The sequence below is a fragment of the Orcinus orca genome, chromosome 9 (assembly GCF_937001465.1).
Source record: "Orcinus orca chromosome 9, mOrcOrc1.1, whole genome shotgun sequence".
Taxonomy (NCBI): Eukaryota; Metazoa; Chordata; class Mammalia; order Artiodactyla; family Delphinidae; genus Orcinus; species Orcinus orca.
In genome coordinates, this window is record NC_064567.1 from 2280375 (window position 1) to 2289236 (window position 8862).

Genomic DNA, 8862 nt, shown 5'->3' on the forward strand with positions numbered 1-8862 from the left:
CCCCCAACATCTAAAAAAAAACCCAAAAAAACAGGGTCCCCCAGATGAGGCAGAGCCCATCCCGTCAGGTCCCTCCCGGTGAGACGCTGTCCTTTCAGTTCCACCAGAACTGCCCTCCTACAGGGACGGCCTTGTTCAGCCCGAGAGCACTGATCTCCCAAGCACGGATCTCCCACCGATCAGTGGCATCTCTCTGAGGCCAGCGGGGCTGGTGGCCAGCTCTGGGTGTGAGACGCAGAGGCTGTGGTAGGAGCCGGGGCTACTGGCTGGCCACCAGGACCTGGAAGAGGTGAGGAAATTCACCACCCAGCCCGGCCAGCCTGCACCCCCGTCCCTGAGGTCGACGTCACCAGAGCTCTGCCAGGCATGGCTGAGGCCCCGAGAGCCCCACCCCTTAATAGCAGGAAGGAGGTTTGCTGTGTGCTCAAGGTCCAGTGCAATTACTCCCACTGAGATGCCAGTGTTTACATGCCGCGTGGTGCTGTAACTCAGTGGGTATTCACTGCCTGGGTCACCTCCAGGCGAAGATTGTTTGTGTTTAGAAAGTGCCCGTGATTCCCCTGTTTGAAGGTGGATGAGTGGAAATCATCAGTTGTATTGGAAGATAAGCCGGCCACGTAGGGAACCCTCGGCTTTGACTAAATGTGGTGGCTGCCCTCCTTCCAAGCCAGGACCAGACACGCTGCACTGCTCTGGCCGTGTCACCCCAACCTCTGCTCTGCGCTGTGCAATTCTGACCACTCGTGTCACACTGACCACACTCTGTCCCTCTTCTCTCAAGAGACCGTCTGCAATGAAAGGAGAAGAACTGGGCCCGGGGTCGGGGTCCTCACCCTGTGTGACCAGGCGTCCCCGCCCCTCCGCCCACGTCTGTGCAGAGTCCCCAGGATGCCCAGAGGAGGCCAGCTGTATGCAGATGCGTGAGGGCCGCCAGCCAGGCTAGGTGTGGGCTGGTCCACGGCGGCCCTAGGCGCCGTCAGCTGCGGGATGACTGCGCACCTGACCCCCTCTCTCTCTTCCTCTCCCTCCTGGAACACGTTTGACCGCGTCTGCAAAGGTTTGAATCCCATCTGTAAACCCTCCACACAGCTGCATCCCCGCGGCAGGTTCCCGTCCCCGTGGTTGCCGCGGGCAGTGGGCACCACACCTGGGGCCTGAGCAGTAGAGATGCAGGGCCGAGCTCCCCGCAAGACTCTGGGCAGAATTTCCTCACCTCTTGCAGCTCCTGGGGTGCCGCCGGCCTGTGCCTTCCCGGAGCTCCACCCTGGTGTCACACGGCCTTCTCCTCTCCCTACAAGGCGTCATCCTAACCTCCTGATGACATCTGCAAACACCCTATTTCCAAACAAGGTCACGTTCACGGGAACCGGGGGTTAGGACGTCAACATAGCTTTGAGAGGACACAGCTCAACCCACTACACCGAGGAATGACTCCGGGGGCACCTGGGTTCCCACCCTGCAGCCCCATCACGGGAAACAGCAGCTCTGGGGGAGGGACAAGTGGTCCCCTTGCTTCGCTCCAAGCAGGAGGAAGCAGCGGTGACAGCAGCTCCTCCAGGGGCTCGGTTTCCTCATTTGTCCCCCATGTGTTTTCCCCTGTAAACGACAGAGGGATGATGAGAAGCAAACGAAGTAATTCTGGAAAAGGAAGCACAAAACTCCAGGTCAGTAACTTGTGAGGGGCCGGTCGGAGGGACCCGGCAGGTGTCCTTGCAGCTGTGGCCAGATGTGGACGTGGGGAGGAGAGTGGGAAAGGCCGTGTCCCACTGCCCCCCGCCCAGGGCTCCCCACCCAAAGGTCCAACACTTCTCGGACAGGGCTCCAGCACGTTCCACGGCCCGGAGGCTGGTCTCACTGAAATGAAAATATACCCTGACTGACAATCTGAGTTTTGTGTGTACAGCTTCTTACAGGGGAAGTCATGCCATCCCTGGCCTGACAGTTCCCGAGTGGGCATGGAGCGTGGCGTCCGATGCCCATGTGGGCCTGCAGGGGGACGTACACCTCCCGGCACAGGGCCTGGGCCCGGGGCTAGTAAGGGTCCCTGAGTACCACCTGCTGGCTCGAGCAGGGCAGACGGAGGCAGAGGAAATGTGTGAGAAGAGTCTGGCCTCTTCACCGGCCGCGGTTTTCGTGTGCACATCTAGAAATGTGCTAGTTACACAGCCAAGTCCTAAAGTGGAAGGATCCTGTTCTCAAATTAAAGTAACTCTTCCACGACTAAGGACCCTCATCAGGCCGGTCAGACACGCTGGATGGAAGGCCACGGGGGCACCTGGCGCCTTTGAAGCAAACCGTCAGCGAGATGCGGGCCCTTCGGCCGGCACACCCTGTGGGAGCACCCGAGGAAAAAGTTGGGGGCTGCTGCACAGAGGTGGGAGGTCCAGCCCAGGGCCAGATAGGGGGCCAAATAGGGGGCTGAACCTCGACCCTCTCCGTCCCCGTCGGAGCAGCGAGGGGGGCTCAGTGATGGTGAAAATGTCCTGGCTCTGAGACGTGCGTGGGTCTGCGGTCTCCGCCAGAGAGGAGCGCAGCGGTCAGCCCTCGGCCCCTCGTCCAGGCGGAGGTCTCGGACCACACACGTGGAGTCTTCCTTACATGGCACCGTGAACGGGGAGGTGGCACCTGCGTGCCGGGGACTGTGGGCTATACAATCGCACTGGAAGCAAGTGTTTATTCCAGTAACACCTGCCACTGGCCTACAGTGCTGGTAAGACTAGGGTGACACGCTGCAGATAAATGCAGTCACGTGTCACCTGTCGCCCTAGACCCTGTCCACACACAGGCCCTGCCGCCCCAGGCTGCAGGCGGAGCCCATCTGCCCCCTCCCCTGGCCTCCCAGCTGGAACCCCCATGCAGGCCTGAAACCCTCTGCAGCTCCCCCCAACAGCTGGCTGCTGAGGAAGATCAGAGGGGAACATACAGGGGAAAGAGCCGGGAAGCTGGGTGCAGCCCTGGGGGGAAGAGGGGAGGAGACGGGCGGACTCAGCCTGGCATCATTGTGGGCACCCAGAGGGCCCTCTGGCTAGCCGCTCTCCTCCCCTGCTCAGCCAGCTCTGATTGCTTACTTTTTTAAAAAAGAAGTGCTTTAATATTTTAACTAGCTAAAGGTCTTTAAAAGACACATTTGTTGATAGTGGTACATCCACGTAACATAATACCAGGGAATAACCAAACCCTGTCATTTTACGTGAAATCTGAAGGGGGGGATTGCAGGACAATGTACATTGTAGATTTTGTTACTTATGCTAAATAATATTTTGTTTATATATAAATATACAATTAAATGTTATATATGTATATATACATATACATACATGTGTATGTACGTGCACGTGTGGTACGTACGTGCATGTCTTTGTGAATCCACTGGAAGTTCCAGGATGGAGAGGTCCTAGTTTTGTGAGATGGGAGCGGAGCGAGGGAAAGTTTCCACTTTTATGCCCCGTACTTTTTTTTTTTTTTTTTGAAGAAAATAGACTTACTAGTTAACTTATAAAGAGATTAAAGAGCTGAAAACAAGTATTAAAAAGAAATTTGTGCCTTTATTAGAATGGTGTTAGGCTTTCAATATACCAATTTGGGTAATGAAATTGTTCATTTTTTAATAAGAAATGACACTACAGAACTGCAATACTGGTCAAACAGTCTTGTCTTTACTTTTCCTTTAAAGTGAGAAACAGAACGCGAGTGATCAGAAAGCACTAGCAGGCATCAGTTAATCCAAGATACTAGCTTCTTAGTTCCGAAGGCACTTGCAGAGAAAACCATTGCGGGGCACAGGGTATGGGAGCACTTCCACTAACTGGAGTCCCATGAGTGTGTGTGCACGCCAAACCTCACAGGCTACTTTTTGTATTTATCCTTTACTTGGTCACTTTTCTCCCCACAAATACTAGTTTTTCTTTGACTTTTTTTCCTCATAGTATATAAAGTATGAAATATAAACAAGCTCTTGCACTGCACACTTCAGAGCGTACAATTCAAGCATTACAGAGCTATCGACATACCGATAAATCCCATCAAATCTTGGGTAATTCAATAATATACAAAATACCAGGGCACAGAAAGAACTAAAACCCACTTCTTTTTGATACACATAAGATTCAAATATTCAATCTAAAGAAAAACAATCATTTTGGCTCTCCTCTACATTCGCATGTCGATATGCTTATTAAAATATTCCTGTCTAATTATGTTTCGTCTCACTATTTCAAGTTAGGTTTACAACCTCAAAACCAGCCATCCAGACAAAACAGGGAATCAGAAAGATTATTTCTTCCCCACCTCCCTAACCCCAATAACTAGGAAGCCAATTCTACGACATGACTCCAAACACTGGATTGTGATGACAAATGCTAGGTCTAATTTCTTGCTAATCCTTTTCGGTGTGGCATACTTGGTAGAGCTCAGGTGTGGAAGCCAGCATGGATCCTCCAAACCAAACTGCATATCGCTGCATGTGGTGTGTAATGACTTGTACGTCAATAGGTTTTGGCTTCAATCTACCACCACTCAATTCCTCACTTAATTTCAGCCTGGCATCTACGGTTCTTTTCAAATCTCTTTGCAAGCGCCGTCCGAAGTCCCTGAACATCGCTGAACCTCCAGAGAGGACAATATTCTTGTAGAGAGGACGTCTGACATCAGTAGGGTAATTCTGAATTACTTCATCTACAGCTTCTGAGATGGGCTGCGTAAAGCCTGGATTCGCAAGCTCTGGATGAAAAGAAATTTCAGGTCCCAAGAACCTCTCATATCCAACATCAATGGAAAATTCTCTCTTGGAGATAGCATTGATTCCAGTATACTGTTTAATCCACTTTGATCCATCTGTATCATGCTTAAATTCTCTGACTAAATCTGGTCAGACATAACTATAGCACTTCTCTACTGCCTTAGCACTTTCCAAGGATTGCTCTGAAGGAATTCCTACTTCTCGATCTCTCAGCAGTTGCTGAATAAAATAGGCTAGATCTCGTCCTGCGATTGGAATGTGCTTAATCTAGCTGCCAATCACATACCCTTCAGCCACAGGGATGACATGAGTGACACCGTCTCCACTGTCTATTACCGTACCGTCAACGTCCGTTCTCCTACGTGTCTGGAGGTCCCGGATGCAGCTACCGCGAGAACAGCCTATACGGCAATGTACTAGCCTGGAACACTGAAGGACTCAAACGGTATTTCACAGTATCCTCCCTGTTTTCTGGAGCACTCAGTGGAGGTTCAGTCAAAAGAAGATAATGGCCTTCAGGTTCCGCCCTTAAATATTGCAAGATCACTTGCTCCGTAAACCTTTCCATCAAGTCCCAATCTTCAACGATGCCATGGAGGACTGGCCGCTTTGTTGCATATGTAGGTTGTTCTGTTGCCTCATCACCAGTGAGGAAGTCTAGGTCATCAACACCTTTCATCACCCTCCCCTGAGCTCGATCACCCACTTCTGCTGACTCCTTAATAGCGATACAGGAAGGGATGATAACCTGTGGCTCCCTATTTCCGGCATATCCTAGTTTTGTACACCCCGTGCCACGGTCCACCCCACGGGCCGCCAGCCGTCCGGCCATCTTCCACCTTGCCTGCGGCTGCCACCGTCTGCTCCGTGCCAGCTGGGGCCAGGGATGGGCGGCGAGAGGTAGACGCTACCTGACCAGCCTCGGCCGGGCTGCCCTCTCCGTCGGGGTTGGGGGGGGGGGGAGCCGGGAAGACAAAGCAGTAGTGAGAGAGCAGCAGCCTCCGTCAGCGGATACCACGTCCTCAAGCCTGGCAGGCAGTCCCCGTGCTGCCCCCCCGCGGCCTCCTCCCCGCTCTCTCCCCGCTCCTCACTCCTGTCCCCGCCCTACAACTTCTTCCCCTCCCGCCGCCTTTCCCCGGGAAGCCAAGGTGGCCTTCAATGGCGACGCCCTGGCCAGGCCAGCTATCCCCTGTACTTCTGCAGGGACCTTGGTTCTTTACTATGAGAATGTACTTCTTTGGTATTTTGTCATCAATAAAACGAATTTTGTGCCCCCCCAAATTACATCGATATTATTTCATATACATTATCTGAAAAAGAAAACCCCACGAGTGGCTGGTATAAGAGGAGCCTGAAAAGCTCACAGACTTGGAGTGGAAATTGGGAAGACCTGTGTGTAGAAAACGTCCGTGGCTTTCCCCCCCGCAATCCCATCCCTCAACTGATATCCTAGAAAAATTATCAATGTGCACAAAAGTTGTTGGCAAAAATGTTCTTCCCAGCATTGTCTGGGAATCTACATTTTCCTTTAGAGAAGGATGGACCCACAAAGGTTGGTGTCCTTGCCCCAGGGATCCCACTCCAGCAGGAACCAAAAGAAGAAGAACTAGAACTTCCTGACCCGAAATGGGCACCTGTTAAAACCACAGTGCTGAGGGGAGAAAGCAGGGAGAAGAGATCTGGGCAGGAACAGAATGATACCGCTTACATAGAAGTTTTTTAAAAACACGCAAAACACTACTGCCCATTATTTATAAATACGTTTGGACATAGTAAAATTATAAAGGCAGCCATAGGAATGACAAACCCAAATTCAGAATTTGTTCTCCGCTCAGAAAGGGATACCTTGGCACTTCCATTGTATCTGCAAAATTCACCTTCTTCGGCTGGGAAGGATGCCCTTTCTATTTTAGTTGTATTGTCGTGTCTGAAGTATTCTCTTCTTTTAAAAGTCCTTTCAAGACACAGGACTTATTTCAGTGATCACTTTGCAACATATATAAATGTCGAATCATTACGCTGAAATTAATGTAATGCTGCATGTATGTCAGTTATACTTCAATTTTTTTAAAAAAGGAATACCATTGACGAATTCATCCGGGGAGGGGCCCGGGGCTAGCATGCGCTGGGATGGAGTTGATACTGATGATGAAAGGTTTGGGTACAGACAGAGGTGATGGTCACACAATATTGTGATGTATTCAATGCTGCTGCGTTGTGCACTGCAAATGGTGAAGGTGATAAATACTGTGTGTGGACATTTTCCCATCATAAACAAAGGAGACGCAGCTGTGCACTTAGGGATGCAAAGTCAGACGCACTCCCCGGTCTTAAGATTCAAAAAACAAAGTCCTAAAGGCCCCACACTCTTCTGGAAGCTGAGACGGAGCATGGAAGCCTCTGCCTGCAGTGACAACCGGTAGACACAGGACCTCGAAGGCGTCCGCCCTGCCCGGCCCTGTGGCGTCCGCTCTCTGAGGACACACATCTGGTCGCATCCAGAAACACGCTGCCCATCACCAGCCCTGGGAAGGACTCCAAGCAGTGGTGAGCCCTCCCCATGTGGTCCTGGGTGGAGGTGACACTGGCCGGCTGCACCATCAATGTCACCAGCGTGTGCCTCCCTCCCCACCCGGAAAGAGAAGCCTCTGGAACAGTCAGGCCACAAAGGAAGAAAGAGGCGGCTGGTGTGTGGGGTGGAGGGGCTCCTCCCTGAGCTGGAACCAGGAGCCAGGCTGGAAATCAGACGGGCGGAGGGATAAATAGGCAGGTCGCGTGGGGAGCTCCCGCACAGTGGCCTGAGAGCTGCCACCTAAGGGACCGCCCCATCAGACCGTCCTCTTGGAGCCCAGACACTGGCACGTCCCCATCAGGGCCCAGCTGCACACGTGCTCCAGCTGCCCGCTACCAAGCCCTACCTTTAAGTAACCGTGGGAATATTAATGCACTAACCGTCAAGAGAACTCAGCAAGGTAGGTGTTAACACTTCCCCACTTTACAGATGAGGAAACCAAGGTCCCCCTCTAGTTTGCGGGGCTCGGGGATGTGAACCCTGACAGCTGTGTTGCAGAGCCCACACCTTTGACCACGGCCAATGCTGGCTGTCCATAAAAATGTATGGAAATGTATGGAGCAAATTGTGGGCCGAGACACCATTTCTCCCAAGTTCCCCATTTCTACAAAGATCAGCCTGAGAGAGGGACACACATTATTTCTCTTCTCCCGTCACTTCCATTCTAACATGTATGTAATTCATGGGCAGTTAGCGTGCAGCCTCCCAGCAAGGCCACAGGAGAAGCCCTTAGATGCTGGAGGAGGGAGGGGGAGGGAGGGTTCAAAGGCAAGGAGGATTGCCCGGCGCCCGGGAACCATCCATGCGCTCGGGAGACGGAGGGTGCTCGTGGGAGGACGATGAAGGGCCTGATGGTCGCAGAGGGTCGGAGGGAAGAGCAGCAGGTGACAGGGATCCCGGGACAATGGAAAGGACCACAGCCCTGCCCCGAAGGAATGCGCTTGGTGGATACTTGCTGAACAAAGGACTGTGTCTGGAAGCTTATATCCAAGATCTGAGCACTCTTGGCATGAGAAGAGCACTAAACTAGCAACCAGAAAACTCAGTCCCTCGTGCCGGTGGGACAGTGACCAGTCGGGTCTCCAGGCCTCTCCGCATTGGGGTGCGGTGGAGTGTGGGGCTCATGAGGGCCCCTCTGACCCTGATGCTCGGCCTTCCTGTGAGTCACTCCAGCCCCAGTGGTTCGTCAGCGGGGCTTCCGGGGAAGCCAGAGAACAATCAGAAGCGAAGGGAGAGACCAGGGCCCACGGGGTCCGCGCCTGGAGGAGAAGGCCCTGTGACACCCAGCAAAGGGTGACTCAGGCAGTATTTTTCCAGCGTGGCAGCCGGAAACGTCCCCGGCCACACAGCACCTGCATCGAATGGCGTTTGCACGGTGTGGCAGGGTTCAGGTCTTGCCCCTTGTCATGAAAACAAGGAAAATTCCAGGTCAAGTCCAGTCCTGCCTGCAGAGAAGAATCAGGGCTCTCTGGTTCATTTGGTTTGAGTCACCACCGGCATCCTCCAAGAGGTCATGATTCATGGCCACGTTATTTAGGGAAAGAGTCGCAAA

The 8862-nt window shown here is 52.7% G+C and overlaps 1 pseudogene; it reads right to left on the minus strand.

Moving 5' to 3' along the window:
* Positions 1 to 4289: 4289 nt before the first annotated feature.
* Positions 4290 to 5570, minus strand: LOC101270407 (actin-related protein 3-like; annotated as a pseudogene).
* Positions 5571 to 8862: the final 3292 nt, after the last annotated feature.